Source organism: Oncorhynchus masou, chromosome 26 (genome assembly GCF_036934945.1).
Source record: "Oncorhynchus masou masou isolate Uvic2021 chromosome 26, UVic_Omas_1.1, whole genome shotgun sequence".
In the NCBI taxonomy this organism is placed as follows: Eukaryota; Metazoa; Chordata; class Actinopteri; order Salmoniformes; family Salmonidae; genus Oncorhynchus; species Oncorhynchus masou.
The window spans coordinates 18,542,746-18,559,034 of NC_088237.1; positions in this window are offsets into that span (position 1 = coordinate 18,542,746).

Consider the following 16,289-nt stretch of genomic DNA (forward strand, 5'->3'; position numbering starts at 1 on the left):
GGGGAGACAGCCTCTGATGTGGCTTTATAACATTTCCTAAAAAGTGCAAAGCCCCCTGGGATGATACCAAAACCAGTCATCAATGGAGTGGTGTGCGCGCGTGTGTGTGCCTCACTATGCTGTATTGTTCATTTTTCCTTTGATATCTGAGGATACAGTTGGCTATCTGTGGCTTCCCACACACACAAAGTATGTCCTCCAGAGCCTTAGAAGAGGCCAGGGGAGCACACCCCATCAGGCAGTTGTTTTCTCTCCTTTACACAGTGTTGTGTCTTCAGGGGTGTGGTTCATTATAGCTGAAGCCCTCTATAGAGATCCTGCCTTGGAGGCATTTTGTGCTTTCTCACAGCTATGACATCAGTCATGCACACCCATCTGTAGCTTGGGTTGTTTTATTAATTGAGACAGCTGGTGCACTAATATCTACTTTCGGCGTGTTTGTAATTCAATTCTTACACAACTTTTGATTTTGCACCGCAAAGTGATGCCAGCACCTTTTAATATTGAGGAAATATTAATTATGTATTAGAAGTCTGTATTTCTGCAGTTTGTACAGTCAAATCCTCCTTGTTTTAAGCCTTCAGCTCCTTTGCTGTGCCTGTGTGAGGCACATTCATTCGGCTTGAGACCCAGCCCTCTCTAGTCCAAACCCCCGCTCATCTGCAGTCTGTTATGGCGGACCGGGGGATGACATCATGCTCGTCTCGGAGAGAGCAGTTGCTGGTAATTGGCGCGCTCTACTCCACCAGCGATGCGGGCCAAACGGAACACACACGGCGGAGCCAGGCAATGCAAGTCAGATGCACTGCTGGGTTTTTCCAGAGTGGCTGACTTGACTGGGGCCACAGAGAGAGCCAGATACAAGAGGCCTCCGAGAGGGGGCTGCTCCAACTGTAAATGTCAGAAATGAATGAAGGGGCCTCAACCCAAAATTGAATCTGATATAATGCGCCCCAGGCTAGCCCAGACGTTTGATCTGATTCACAATGTGGCGCTGTCGTCGACGTCGACGGGGATAGAGCTGTGCCTATTCTGGATGTTATGACATGGCAGAAAGGATTTTCATGTGTTCTCGGATGCTTTTGTGGAATCAGAGCTAGGCGTACATCAATGAGTGCACAGTTACCCACACAGCTTTCCATTAAAGTTGCATTGGAGCTCTGTACCTCTGTAGATCTCTCTGGTCAATAGGCCTAGAATGGTCAAATCAACCCTCTGTATCGCCGTTTCAAAGCGGCTGCAAACATCTTAACGTCGTGCAGGGAGCATGTTTTTGTATCTTTGGTCTTTATAATACAAAGGCCCACGAGGCATTCATTCACTGCTTATTCTGAAACCCTTAGTGCATGTTTGGTGATGGTAGGAAGATTACACATCTGGAAATAAGATTAGGCATTTGTTCACGGTTTAGATGTGTGTCTTGGGGACGCAAATGACATCAGTGGGACAATAACATGCAGCCAATTTTTATGGCAATGTGAGCTGAGGCGAATTGGCTACAGTGAATATGTGAAAAAAGCTTTTGCCCTTTCTTTGGCCAGCCATCCACCTCTGTCTTGCAAAGGATCCTATTTGTTTGTACAGAGAGCTTTCACCATGTTTCCTGCTATGTGGTTGTTGAAGGAAACACCAGAGGCGAGGCATGTTGATTCTGTGATATTGTTGTTTGTGGAAATGTTGCATAAGCTTCCTCCTCATCTTTGTTGTTATCTGTAGATGTTGTGAGAACATGTTCGCTGCAGTTGGCACGTCTGGGAAAACCCCTAGAGTATGACAAACAAGTGAGGGCAGAGCTGAGCATGTTGGCACGTGCCCGTCTCCCGCCTTCTCAGCCACGTTTGAGAGCGTTGGTGCTGGTTATATATTTATGCGAGACAGTCTGGGTGGTGAATGGAGGGCAGGGCGAGAGGCTCAGCGTGCCTCGCAGGTGGTGAGAAGAGATCATCACAGTTCCTGTGAAGAACAAAGTGCAACTCTGTGTGTCTGTGGGTGAAGAGCAGAGCATGCAGAACTGTCAGAGGAAGTGCCCATGCAGACTTACCAGCGTTGGGCAGATGACTCACTGACAATAAAATGAGATGTGTACTGTAGAGTGGTTGTTGCAATAGCCAGGCCTTGAATTGTTAATGCATCATATAAGTGGGTATCTTAGGCAAGATAGTGCTGTAATTTCTTTGTATTTGCAGTCCCCACCTATTTAATTAATTTCCATTAAAGTTTTTATTTTTATTTCACCTTTATTTAACCAGGTAGGCTAGTTGAGAACAAGTTCTCATTTACAACTGCCACCTGGCCAAGATAAAGCATAGCAGTGTGAACAGACAACACAGAGTTACACATGGAGTAAACAATTAACAAGTCAATAACACAGTAGAAAAAAAGAAAAAAAAGAGAGTCTGTATACATTGTGTGCAAAAGGCATGAGGAGGTAGGCAAATAATTACAATTTTGCAGATTAACACTGGAGTGATAAATTATCAGATGGTCATGTACAGGTAGAGATACTGGTGTACAAAAGAGCAGAAAAGTAAATAAATATAAACAGTATGGGGATGAGGTAGGTAAATTGGGTGGGCTATTTACTGATAGACTATGTACAGCTGCAGCGATCGGTTAGCTGCTCAGATAGCAGATGTTTGAAGTTGGTGAGGGAGATAAAAGTCTCCAACTTCAGCGATTTTTGCAATTCGTTCCAGTCACAGGCAGCAGAGAACTGGAACGAAAGGTGGCCAAATGAGGTGTTGGCTTTAGGGATGATCAGTGAGATACACCTGCTGGAGCGCGTGCTACGGGTGGGTGTTGCCATCGTGACCAGTGAACTGAGATAAGGCGGAGCTTTACCTAGCATGGACTTGTAGATGATCTGGAGCCAGTGGGTCTGGCGACGAATATGTAGCGAGAATATAAGCTATTCCTGGTTATAATGTATTCTCTGTGGACTGTGTTGGGAAATGCTTGCTAGTTTTAGTTTGGCCGGTGTACGCCGTTACAGTGATGACCTAGCCTCCTGACTTCCTGTGACAAGTCATCTTAGGACAGGAAGTGCAGCTTGTGAAGTGTGACCCAGCTAGCTCCAGCCAAAGCCTATCTCATGACACTGCCTATTGGCTTCTGTGAGAAAAGATGTTTCCAATACTGCTGAAGTGTCTTTCCTTTTCTTCTACAGTAACTCAATGCCGAGGCATATTTTCCAGCACACCTTCTCCCAACTGGTGAGCTAACTGTCGAGGCAGCAACAGTGCCTGAGGGAGGAAATTATTGTAGCATATGGGAATGCGTTATCACTCCTCGTTCCCCCAGTAGATCCCTCATGCTTCATACTGTACGCCACACTTGGTAGAACCTTATCCGTTCGATGTGAAGAAACACATGTTGCAGCTCTGACCGAATGACATGTTTTCTATCTGTCCCCCCATTTGATGTGAATTGTTCCTGACATGTAATGTCAGCCAATGTCTATTCTAAGGTCATGTATATTGAAATGTATTTGCCAAATGTCATGTTGGTTCTTGTTGTTAGCCGGCACACAGTGGAAAGTGGCTGTATCATGTTCCCCTTGTATGTATAACTCTCTTGAGGAAGCAGACACAGCTGGGTAGTGATAGCTCTGCTGTTCTTCTTCCCATTTTAACAGTCAGATTGAAAGCAGGACACAGTGTACACTATCATAGCCTGTTTGTCCACTTATATGGCTGCCTGTATGTCTGTCTGCTTACCGGTAGGTGCATTGTCACCTGACTTCCTTTGCTTGTGTCATGTTGACTTGACCTCTTAAATGCACTGTAGAGCTGCATGGAAGAATGGGTCATGTTGTTCAATGCAACTTCCTACCTAAAGCTGCAGCAGCCCCCCAACTCTGTGTTTGTGGGAACTGGGAAAATCCACAGGACCTTCATAAGCACCCTAGTGTGTACCTACTGGGCACAGATGTCATTTCAACATCTACTTTTGATTTACATTTGGTTGGGTTGTCAACGAATAGGAATTCAATGTAAAATCAACAAAGAATGTCAACATGTCATTGGCATATTTTCCAGCACACCCTCTCCCAACTGGTGAGCTAGCTGTCGAGGCAGCAACAGTGCCTGAGGGAGGAAATTATTGTAGCATATGGGAATGCGTTATCACTCCTCGTTCCCCCAGTAGATCCCTCATGCTTCATACTGTACGCCACACTTGGTAGAACCTTATCAGTTAGATGTGAAGAAACACATGTTGCGGCTCTGACCGAATGACATGTTTTCTTTCTGTCCGACATCTTGATTTGAATTGTTCCTGATGTGTAGTGTCAGCCAATGTCTATTTATTTTCTTTCTTAAAAAACAACAACTATTTTCTACATTGTAGATTAACAGTGAAAACATTAAAACTATGAAATAACACATATGGAATCATGTAGTAACCAAAAAAGTGCTAAACAAATCAACATATATTTTATATTTGAGATTCTTCAAAGTAGCCACCCTTTGCCTTTGTGACAGCTTTACACACTGTTGACATTCTCTCAAACAGCTTTGTGAGGTAGTCACCTGGAATACATTTCAATTAACAAGTGTGCCTTGTTAAAAGTCCATTTGTGGAATTTCTTTCCTTCTTAATTCGTTTGAGCCAATCAGCTGTGTTGTGACAAGGTATGAGTGGTATACAGAAGATAGCCCTATTTGGTAAAAGACCAAGTCCATATTATGGCAAGAACAGCTCTAATAAGCATATAGAAACGACAGTCCATCATTACATTAAGACATGAACGTCAGTCAATGCGGAACATTTCAAGAAAGTTTTTTCAAGTGCAGTCACAAAAACCATCAAGCGCTATGACGAAACTGGCTCTTATGAGGACCACCAGAGGAAAGGAAGACCCAGAGTTTCCTCTGCTGCAGAGGATCAGTTCGTTAGTGTTACCAGCCTCAGAAATTGGAGCCCAAATAAATGCTTCACAGATTTCAAGTAACAGACACATCTCAACATCAACTGTTCAGATGAGAGTGTGAATCAGGCCTTCGTGATCTAATTGCTGCAAAGAAACCACTACTAAAGGACACCAATAATAAGAAGAGACTTGCTTCGACCAAGAAACACGAGCAATGGACATTAGACCATGGATATCTATCTTTGCAGGTTTGCAGGTGACACTCTGGGATTTATTTAGAATTCAAGGCACACTTAACCAGCATGGCTACCACAGCATTCTGCAGAGATACTCCCTCCCATCTGGTTTGCGCTTTGTGGGACTATTATTTGTTTTTCAACAAGACAATGACCCAACACACCTCCAGGCTGTGTAAGGGCTATTAGACCAAGACGTCCTCAACCCAATTGAAATGGTTTGGGATGAAGGAAAATCCACCAACAAGTGCTCAGCATATGTGGGAACTCCTTCAAGACCGTTGGAAAGGCATTCCAAGTGATGCTGGTTGAGAAAATGCCAAGAGTGTGCAAAGCTGTGTGTGCAAAGAATCTCACATCTCAAATATATTTTGATTTGTTTAACACTTTTTTGTGTTACTACATGATTCCATATGTGTTATTTCATAGTTGTGATGTCTTCTCTATTGTTCTACAATGTAGAAAATAGTAAAAATAAAGAAAAACCCTTGCATGAGTAGGTGTGTCCAAACTTTCGACTGGTACTGTATATTGAAATGCATTTGCCAAATGTCATGTTGGTTCTTGTTGTTAGCTGGCACACAGTGGAAAGTGGCTGTATCATGTTCCCCTTGTATGTACCACTGTCTTGAGGAAGCAGACACAGCTGTGTAGTGATAGCTCTGTTGTTCTTTTCTTTTTAACAGATTGCAAGCAGGTCACAGTGTAGACTAATAGCCTATTTGTTTTGAGGAACTGGGAATCTCCACATGACCCCATATTCACACTAGTGTGTACTCACTGGGCACAGACATCATTTCAACGTCTCGTTTTGATTGAATTGTCAACTAATGTGAATTTAACGTGAAATCAACAAAAATGTTAGTTTTTCAAGACCAATCAGTTTTCCATGTTGATTCAATGTCATCACATTTCAGTTGTTGTTTTTTTATGATGTGGAAACAATGTTAATTCAACCAGTTTTATCCCAGTGGGTATACCCTGGGCCTACAAACACACACTCAGTTTACACACCCAGGAGTAGTGGTCTCATAATGAATGACTACCATTACAGCAAAGGACATGGAGAAAAGAGCCACACCTTCAATGCTCTGTCATGTCTACAAACATCTCAGTTTGGATAATCACTCCTCCCACACTGTGCATTGCAGAGATTCCTGAAAATCTTTGGTCTCTTTACCAAGACTTCAATTTGATTAGTTTGAAATGAAAATGTCCTGATGCATTGTGGTCAGTTTCATTGCTCAATGTTTTATCCAGTTGCTCAGTTTTGTGCGTTGTGCAAGATAGAATAAGTCCTCCGTTATTTTTCTCCATTGAAAGTCATCCTCCTTCTTGGGAGTATTTATGTATACCAGGGCTAACCATAAAGAGAGCCTCCCTTTGCCTTAATTTCCTAATTGACAGTGGGAATCCTGACCAAGGGCCTGAGCTCCAGCACAGCCATCACTCCAACCATAACACATGCCTCACTACTTCCTGTTATGGATGCTTACGTAAGGCTCGGAAACACAGACATCCAAGGTCGTCCAATTCCAAAAACAGCCAGGACACCTTCTCTGTATTTGGCATCAATGAAAGTTCCAATAGGGTTATTATTCTGTAACACAACCATGCTTTTTTCTTATCAAGATATTCCCCAGATGATAGATTTACAGTATGTGCATCACTGTGTGTAAATTGATGACGGCAGGTGGATAAAGCAAGATTTTTGATTATGATTTGTTTACATGGCTTTAGTCTGACATAGAATAATGTAATAATTCAGCTTCCAGCAGAAGAAAGTTTGTTTTTTAAACATTGGATATGTCACATTCGTCATTCCTAGAAATTAAAAGGCTACAACGATCTGAGTGCACTGTATGTCTGATGGATTTGATAGATGGGCACCATCCAACAGTGTGCTATGTAGGTCAGTGTGATGGCCTGATGGGCCGTTTTCCCAGTCCGGAAGACCACGGAGGATCCGAAGCGATGGGGGCCAAAACTGGACGAGTGATCCCCAGGGATGTGGCCTTGGTCCTGGGAAATGGTGGCCCAGGGTGAGCCTGGAGCATCGCAGCAAAGCCTCGGCAGCACTGTGAACCTCGCTTTCTCCTCTCACACAAGTGGACCGGCTGGTGTGGGGCTTGACATTGGAATAATAATGTTTAAGGGGAAAAAGACTCTGGGCCTCTATTCTTCTTCCCAGAGTTTTGGTGGGAAGAATCGATGACTTCCTCTCGTTTGACCTCAGGGACGAGGGAGGAATATGTCTCTTTGGAGGTGTATCTGGTATTAAAATACCCAATAGAGCGATCTGAACAGTCCTTGTGGGAATTTTGTAGTCTGATTGTATTTCACTTGTTTCTCAAAATGTTGAAATAAGGCTTGTGTGTGTGACATGTTGTGTGTATAATATACCTGCTACTCTCTTGAGTGGTCCCTTTATAATGGCATACTCAAAACCCTGCTCTCTGATTGGCCCCAGCCTTTATTAGGACATTATGATATCATAACATTTCTTTCTGATTGGCCCCTTCATAATGATGTCATACCCCTGCTCTCTGATTGGTTCCTCATTATGACATCATCATAACCCTGCTCTCTGATTAGTCCATCATAAGAACATGATATTATGAAAGGACAAATCAGAGAGCAGGGTTATGACAATGTCATTATGATGCACTAATCAGAAAGCAGAGTTATGATGATGTAATAATAAGGGGTCAATTTTATATTATACACATTGTCTTATACTGTGGCGTTGTGGAATACTCTTTTCTGATGGGCTGGATGTCATGTTCTGACCATAGTTCTTTTGTGTTTTCTTTGTTTTAGTGTTGGTCAGGACGTGAGCTGAGTGGGCATTCTATGTTGTGTGTCTAGTTTTCCCGTTTCTATGTTTGGCCTGATATGGTTCTCAATCAGAGGCAGCTGTTCGTCATTGACTCTGATTGGGAACCATATTTAGGTAGCCTGTTTTGTGTTGGGTTTTGTGGGTGGTTGTCTTCTGTCTTTGTGTGGCTACACCAGAAATAACTGTTTTGGGTTTTTTCACAGTTGTTGGTTTGTATTTTGTAGTGTTCACGGTTATCGTCTTTAATAAACATGATGAACACTAACCACGCTGCGCTTTGGTCCTCTCCTTCGTCCATAGAAGAAAGCCATTACACTGGAAGGGTATTCGAGAGCTTGCATTATTTCCTTAGAAGTCAGGTATTAGCACGGTAGAATTCAATGGCTATAGTTCATTCTTATGTTTTATATTTGTGCTGCTTTTGAAAGTAAAAGTCAAATTGAAAATATTATTGAATTCAATTTTCATAGTAGCAAGCTAGCACTGATGGTTTGGTTAGCTAGACTAGCAAGTCTGTTTGTTTGGTTACCAAGAAAACTACTGTAGCTATTTAGTAAACTTGCTTTCTACTTCAGTGGATGTTTAACACATTTCTACCTGCAAATGGACACATTTCTAGAGTCAAATGTGTTAAATTATAGCCATGGTATAAAAGCGATAATCAACTCGAAACAATGCAACTCCGTGGAGGGTCAGTTCCACTCCGCTAGCACGATGTGGAACACACCATCCATGGAGTTAATTATGTTCTATAATATGCATAGCCTCTCGTTGATTATCCCTTACAGAACCCTGCTCTCTGATTTTTTTTGTTCATAATGACATCATCATAACCCTGCTTTATGATTGGTACCTTTATTGGGATGTTTTCATAACATATCTGATTGATCCCTTTATGACATCATAACCCTGCTCTCTTATTGGTCCCTTCATAATGCCATCATCATCAGCCTGCTCTGATACACCTCCCATTTCTTGGGTGTCTCTAACTTTGTTTGTGACAACACCAGTATCAGGTTCTATTAGATTCTTATCCAGGTTTGTATTTCAACTGGTTTTCACTGTGGAGAAAGAAAGTGCTTATTGCCCTCTTGCTAAATAAAGATCCAGCCTGTCGAACTGAATTTAGGCTCCCAGCTAAAAAAGGGCTGTGCCCAAAGTAATGTGTCATGGGAAAAAAGACATGGGAAAACAGTGACCATACTTCTGAACGGACGGACAGGGAATTATGGGAGAACAATTAAACATATTTTCAGTGTAATTTGGAGGAGGAGGAACAGAGAAGAAGAAGAAAAAAGACATGACTTATCACAACACCACATTATTGAGCAATCAACACTTGCTCCAATCCATTCATGGATCTCATATTTCTCCAATTGTGTTTTGAGATTAGATGATTGCAGTGTGCAGTATGTGAAATTCTTTGGCTTGGTCCAAAGGAATGCCCTGGTGGGTACAGAACACTGACATACCAGCCTGATGGACCACGCTCTGATCCCAGGCAGACCACCGCAATACTGGTACCACCCTGGTCAGGTCAGTCTCCTCTGCCTCCCTGGTCCTCCACGCCAGGAGAGAAATCACAGGATCAAAGCCAGGCCGTGTCCCAGAGCAGGGGGAATGGTCACTGCCGGTCACACCGACCTCACCACTCTAATTCATATTATGGCATTTCCTGCAGATAAGGTGATAAGGCTGGTATGCCTGGTGCTTATCTCAGATCTTCTCTAGTCTATTTGGAATGTAAGATTATGCAATCTTGTTGGGATTTTTTTTTAAATTACCATCGTAATGTGAGACTGTTTGTTTGTTTGCTTTGTTAATTGCCGGTCTCTGCTGCTGGACTGGTTTGTGGTGAGCGGTTTGGGACCGTAGTGGCCACAGCCATCTCTGGGCGATAGGCCATACCGCCCCCACCCTATGGTCCCTGAGTGCGCTAACCAAGCCTGTGCTGCAAGATTGTACTTGACCCAGCCAAGGTTCCTAGAATGGCTTTTCACTTTGAGAGAAATATGTTGGGAAATCAGTCAGAAAGACGTACTGTACCTCACAGACATGGATGGCTTTTTCCCCTTGAATTGCTTGAAGCCCAGCAGTGTCCCCAGGATACTCAAATCAAATCAAATCAAATTTATTTATATAGCCCTTCGTACATCAGCTGATATCTCAAAGTGCTGTACAGAAACCCAGCCTAAAACCCCAAACAGCAAGCAATGCAGGTGTAGATGCACGGTGGTTAGGAAAAACTCCCTAGAAAGGCCAAAACCTAGGAAGAAACCTAAAGAGGAACCAGGCTATGTGGGGTGGCCAGTCCTCTTCTGGCTGTGCCGGGTAGAGATTATAACAGAACATGGCCAAGATGTTCAAATGTTCATAAATGACCAGCATGGTCGAATAATAATAAGGCAGAACAGTTGAAACTGGAGCAGCAGCACGGCCAGGTGGACTGGGGACAGCAAGGAGTCATCATGTCAAGTAGTCCTGGGGCATGGTCCTAGGGCTCAGGTCCTCCGAGAGAGAGAAAGAAAGAGAATTAGAGAGAGCATATGTGGGGTGGCCAGTCCTCTTCCGGCTGTGCCGGGTGGAGATTATAACAGAACATGGCCAAGATGTTCAAATGTTCATAAATGACCAGCATGGTCGAATAATAATAAGGTAGAACAGTTGAAACTGGAGCAGCAGCACGGCCAGGTGGACTGGGGACAGCAAGGAGTCATCATGTCAGGTAGTCCTGGGGCATGGTCCTAGGGCTCAGGTCCTCCGAGAGAGAAGGAGAGAATTAGAGAACGCACACTTAGATTCACACAGGACGCCGAATTGGACAGGAGAAGTACTCCAGATATAACAAACTGACCCCAGCCCCCCGACACATAAACTACTGCAGCATAAATACTGGAGGCTGAGACAGGAGGGGTCAGGAGACACTGTGGCCCCACCCGAGGACACCCCCGGACAGGGCCAAACAGGAAGGATATAACCCCACCCACTTTGCCAAAGCACAGCCCCCACACCACTGGAGGGATATCTTCAACCACCAACTTACCATCCTGAGACAAAGCTGAGTATAGCCCGATACTGCTGTGTTTGAGGATAACACTCTGTGCTTGCTCCAGACCTGGGTTCAAATACTATATGACGTTTTTCAAATTTGTTGGGCGTTTGCTTTAGCTTTGCTGGAGTGCCAGGTGAGTGGTGTTTTCACTTTTGGGGATTTTTCTATTGGTCCAGTAAACCAGGCAAGCTCAATCAAGCACAGATAAAGTATTTGAAATATTGTAATTATTTCAACCCTGGTCTGGCTGGATGGAATCCAAGTCCCACTTTGGGCTGCACGATGACTTCCATCGTCCTGTTGAATGGCTGAGTCTGGCAACAGGGGAGCTCTCTCATCCTGTGTCCTCCCTCAATCTAATCAAGCAATGAGACCAATAAGGTGAATTAAGATGTGAGCTGAGATGGCGATTCTCTCACAGAGGTCTCTTTGTGCCTGGTATAGGAATATAAGGCCCATGGTTAGCATGCATCACACACAGGAAAGGAACAGGGCCCCCAGAGCAGACCCAGGAGTCTACCCTCCCCTGCTAGTGATTTATAGGGAGTCGAATCACCTTGCTATAGCAGTTTTCAAAGCACTTTCTTCAGCCATGCGAGCTATGGCCCCATTTCCTCCTTTCTCTCTGGAGGGAAATGTAAGTGTGCTGGGGAGGAAATGTTGCAAAGACGGAGGGAAGTCACAGAGACAAAGAAAGCAATGATATTTGTAGACAAGTGGGGCCAGCGCTTTAAAATAAACTTCTCTGAAAATGTTTTACTGGAAACTGCTCTCCACTGATTAACACACCATGTTTTCAACAGGCTACAGAACAACAGCAATCATCAGTTTGTACAGAACTTTTGTTTGGGACGAGGATACTGTATCACATCAGCTACTCTGTTGGTCTATCTGCCCCCTGGGCCTGTCTTCCTGTTGGACATCCTGTCCCTGATGAATCAGCCTTTAAAGAGGATGCTGGTGGTCGCAAGGACACACCCCCTCAGCCCAGCACAACAAATACAGCATCCTCCCCATTCAGAAAGCACCAGCCGACGCTGCTGCTGACAGGAGCTCCCTCACCGGAATCTTTTTTGTTTGTGTTCTCCCTTCCCCTGATCTTTGACCGCAGAGACCCGGTCCACTTGTGACAGGCAGCCCACTGCCTATTGGCTCCCACTCAGACCGCTTCCCTTCTTCACTGCCTTGAGATGTCTGTGATGTGAGGAGAGGAGAGGCAACCGGAGGGTGAGGAAGGGAACTGACTCAGTGGAGGCTGATGAGGGGAGGATGGCTCATAATAATGGCTGGAATGGAGCGAATGGAATGGCATCAAACACATGGAAACTGTGTTTGATTTAGTTGACATCGTTGCACTAATTCCGCTCCAGCCATTACCACAAGCCCGTCCTCCCCAATTTGGGTGCCACCAACCTCCTGTGAACTGACTGTAGAGCTGACAGACTGAGCAGCACGGGAGGGGGGGGGCTCAGCCTCAGGCTGGTTAGCTACATAACGCAGAATCCCTCTACCAAGTAGGGCATTCACAGAAGCTACTTCACTCCCTCATAGCCTACACACTGTATGAACAGGTTGACATACAAAGACCTCGTCTCAGGCTGGGCAGAGTGCGCTCCTCCAGGCGTCAGAGGATGAGTTTTGTTCTCTGTTCAGAGGAGAGGATGTGATCTCACCCAGTAAAAATCCAACCTATTTCACTAGCTGCTCATGACTTAATTCAAGCTCCCCTCTTCCTCCTTTTGCACCCTCTCTCTTTTTTATATTTTACTAGGCAAGTCAGTTAAAAACACATTCTTATTTACAATGACTGCCTAGGAACAGTGGGTTAACTGCCTTGTTCAGGGGCAGAATAACAGATTTGTACTTTGTCACCTCGGGGAATTGATCTAGCACCCTTTCGGTTACTGGCCCAATGCTCTAACCACTAGGCTACCTGCCTCCCAACTCACTCCTGAGTGTATGGAAGGGACAGAGTAGGCTAATGTTCTCGAAGCGATGCTGTTTACAAGATAGAGACACAAGCTGATGGATGTCAGAGAGAGAGCTGGAGGGAGAGAGAAATAGAGGGATAGTTGTATATAGGAGGGGCTGAGAGAAGATTGGATAGAGCCACTGACTCAGGTCTGTGTTCAAGACCAAAGACAAACACGGAAGTGCTTACTGTCTCAACGTTGTCTTCTTAAATGTTGCCATTGGGTTTTGTATAAGAGCTTTCAGTTTCACTGAGAATCTTTCAATGCAAAATGTGGGAAACACCCCTCCTTTTCCTGTTCTGAATGTATAGTTCTTTCCATTCATTTCTCTCTAGCTCGTCTGAGACTAAATTGAACTGTTTATGCATGTCTGCATAGACTACGTCTGTGTGTCTGTCTATGTTTTCTATGTAAGTATTTTATTATCTTCCCTCAGTCTTCAACAGGACTCAAATTGAAAGGAATGACTTAGGCTGCAGTCAGGCCAACCCACATGCCTTTTGCTCTCTATGGTTTTTATTCTGTGCCAGGTCAGCTTTTCCGCATTCACTTGCTTCTTCATAGGTTTACTTTGCTCTGGAGAAGAACCTTAGGAGTGATGGGAGTCTCTTATGTAAAATGCCGACTACCCTACACATACATAACTCTATTGAGTGTGTTAACCCCATTACCACACACAAACCTTGAAGCTGTGCTCATCATGTCCATTACCCAATATCTGTAATGTAATTATCTCACCGCATTGGCTCCCAGTACTACTCTACAGCTCTGAGAGAGGTTCTTACCGCATTGGCTCCCAGTACTACTCTACAGCTCTGAGAGAGGTTCTTACCGCATTGGCTCCCAGTACTACTCTACAGCTCTGAGAGAGGTTCTTACCGCATTGGCTCCCAGTACTACTCTACAGCTCTAGGTTCTACCGCATTGGCTCCCAGTACTACTCTACAGCTCTGAGAGAGGTTCTTACCGCATTGGCTCCCAGTACTACTCTACAGCTCTGAGAGAGGTTCTTACCGCATTGGCTCCCAGTACTACTCTACAGCTCTGAGAGAGGTTCTTACCCTCATTGGCTCCCAGTACTACTCTACAGCTCTGAGAGAGGTTCTTACCGCATTGGCTCCCAGTACTACTCTACAGCTCTGAGAGAGGTTCTTACCGCATTGGCTCCCAGTACTACTCTACAGCTCTGAGAGAGGTTCTTACCGCATTGACTCCCAGTACCACTCTACAGCTCTGAGAGAGGTTCTTACCGCATTGACTCCTAATACTACTCTACAGCTCTGAGAGAGGTTCTTACTCTCAGTGACTACCAATACTACTCTACAGCTCTGAGAGAGGTTCTTATTGGCTTCCAGAACCACTCTACAGCATTGACTCCCAGTACTACTCTACAGCTCTGAGAGAGGTTCTTACCGCATTGACTCCCAGTACTACTCTACAGCTCTGAGAGAGGTTCTTACCGCATTGACTCCCAGTACCACTCTACAGCACTGAGAGAGGTTCTTACCGCATTGGCTTCCAGAACCACTCTACAGCTCTGAGAGAGGTTCTTACCGCATTGACTCCCAGTACTACTCTACAGCTCTGAGAGAGGTTCTTACCGCATTGACTCCCAGTACTACTCTACAGCTCTGAGAGAGGTTCTTACCCTCATTGGCTTCCAATACCACTCTACAGCACTGAGAGAGGTTCTTACCCTCATTGGCTTCCAGAACCACACTACAGCACTGAGAGAGGTTCTTACCCTCATTGGCTCCAAGTGCCACTCTACAGCACTGAGAGAGGTTCTTAACCTCATTGGCTTCCAGTACCACTCTAAAGCACTGAGAGAGGTTCTTACCCTCATTGGCTTCCAGAACCACTCTACAGCTCTGAGAGAGGTTCTTAACCTCATTGGCTTCCAGAACCACTCTAAAGCACTGAGAGAGGTTCTTAACCTCATTGGCTTCCAGAACCACCCTAAAGCACTGAGAGAGGTTCTTAACCTCATTGGCTTCCAGAACCACTCTAAAGCACTGAGAGAGATTCTTACCCGCATTGGCTCCAAGTGCCACTCTACAGGTCTGAGAGAGGTTCTCACCACTGACTGTTCACACACAGGTATTCCAGCCTGGAATGCTCCTCTCTGCTGCAAATAAACCAAAATAGACTTTGTGCCTCTTCATGTGCCATCGTGATGCTCTGAGTTGTCCCTGAGGGTCAGACTGTCATGAAAAACTCTGGGCCCTGACTATGTGGGCACTCTATAATCAGGTTTGGCAGTTAACTGACACTTCATGGTGGAATTTATTTACCTGTTATGCATGTATTACTCACTCGATCACACATCATTCTTAACATAATGACGATGACCTTCAGGACAATTTCAGGGATTAGCTAATATCTTTCTTTACCCCACTATCTTTCTCTCCCCAGTGTGTGTGTGTGTGTGTGTGTGTGTGTGTGTGTGTGTGTGTGTGTGTGTGTGTGTGTGTGTGTGTGTGTGTGTGTGTGTGTGTGTCTTTCTCTGACCCTGGTGTCATCCTGTGATCTGTTCTGATCTGAGGGCCTGTAAGTCTCGGAGCCCCTGCTCTAATGGGTTCAGTGGGCTGGTATGCAGCAGGAATCTTTGGATCAAGGTGATTTCACGCTCCTCCACGTTTTCCCAGGGCTCTGCCCAGTCTCTGTTACCTCTGTGCGACTTGGACTGTGTGATAGTGGCTGACACGTGTTATCATTAGACACATGCACACACAGCAGCACTGAGCAAAGGGAGCTTTATCTGTCTGACATCTCCGTTTCCCCCAAGGTTTGGATTATGCTGCCTGGTATGAACATGGCAGCCAGGGTTCCATTTGGTCTCCAGCTGAGACTCATGCACACCATAACTGAGTTTTTTAGCTTGTTCCCCCATAGGTCTATATTAATTGCATATTTGTCTGACCTGAAAGTGGAATGCAAACTGAATGGTTTCAGCCTGTCCCCTTTGAAGTAAAACTAATCCAACTAACCTTGACATTCCCATAGAGACAATTCTCCCTCTCTTTCTGCGCATTCTGTTCTCACAAAAACTCAGAATATGTGGCATATTTAATTTAGTTATTTTTGGTAATGATTGTGAAAGAGGAAATGTGTGTAATCATCCCAGTAAGATGTTGCTTGTTCAGCTCAATGGTTTTTGGTTCCTTTTTCAACAGTATAGGATACTGTTCTGTAAACATTGAGTTAGTTGAACTAAAGAAAAACTTGCAGTTTAGTTTGCTAGATTCCAAGCGCATGATAATTAACACATTAAGTGCCAATTAAGTGCCTAGTCGTATTCGTTAGCCGTAGTAGAAGC